We start from the raw sequence: 1,080 nt of genomic DNA on the forward strand, positions 1-1,080 counted from the left end.
GCATTCTGTCGTGGAAGCTTACTCACTGCAATTACGAGCTATTACAGGCATCTGTGCATACAATTGTTTCTGACCCCTTGAGCTAGTTTGCAAAAATAAAAAATAAATAAATATATAGAATGCAAATGGGAATGACTGTAGTCGAGACATGTTTGTGGGTAGGCCTGTGATAACAGAGGGCAGAGTGAAAGCTAGCATGAAGAGACTGCTTTATTAGAGACCATTTTGAGGTGCTGTTTCAGAGGGGTAGAGAGGTTCATTTCTCAGGGGAACTGGCATGTTGGTTTTCTATCATAGTTCACCACCTATCACCTACCCCTATGACCTATTCTATCAATTATCTCCAATTTGTATCGATATAATCCATAACATTACATCAGTTTTGGATTATGTCTATAAAAATAGGGGATATAGTTTGTGATAATTTAATTACCAAATGATGTAGATACCTTTGAAGTAATACTACTGTAATCAACACACTATGGCTATCGGTCACGACTTCATTATAATCCCACAACAATACATTTTATTGTGAAGGCTCAGTTTACTGGCATTCATAAATGTTACCATGGCCTGTCTATTTTCACATCAATTAAAATCTCTATCTGCCTATTGTTTCAAAGCAGGGAGACAGTAGACTCAAAATGTGGCCAACATTTTCTCTTAACATGACTTTGGCCTCAACTAAACGTTGATGTGTTCTTAAAGACTGCTCTCTCTCTCTCTCTCCCTCTCTCTCGCACTCTCTTTCTGGCCCATATGCCTTGTAACCTCACTCTGATGTTTCTGATAGCCTGGGCCGAGAGCACAGAGCTGGCTTTGTCTCTCTATCTGCACCATCTCTGAGGCCTGCGCTCCTTGAGCCACCCCTCTCTTCTCCTCTCTGGACTCCTGCGCGCTGACGTGTGCTCAAGCTAAACTGTCACAACAGCCGCCCTGAGAAGGCCCAGGCCAGGGGCCGACTTTATCACACAATCTTTGTCTCGGAATTCTGTGGAGTAAATGGGTGCTCAGTAATGGAACATTGAGATTGGTGTGTTTCATGTTGTAATCGAGTTCCACTTAGATGTTAGGATTGAA

This window comes from Alosa alosa, chromosome 3 (genome assembly GCF_017589495.1).
Source record: "Alosa alosa isolate M-15738 ecotype Scorff River chromosome 3, AALO_Geno_1.1, whole genome shotgun sequence".
Lineage (NCBI taxonomy): Eukaryota > Metazoa > Chordata > Actinopteri > Clupeiformes > Clupeidae > Alosa > Alosa alosa.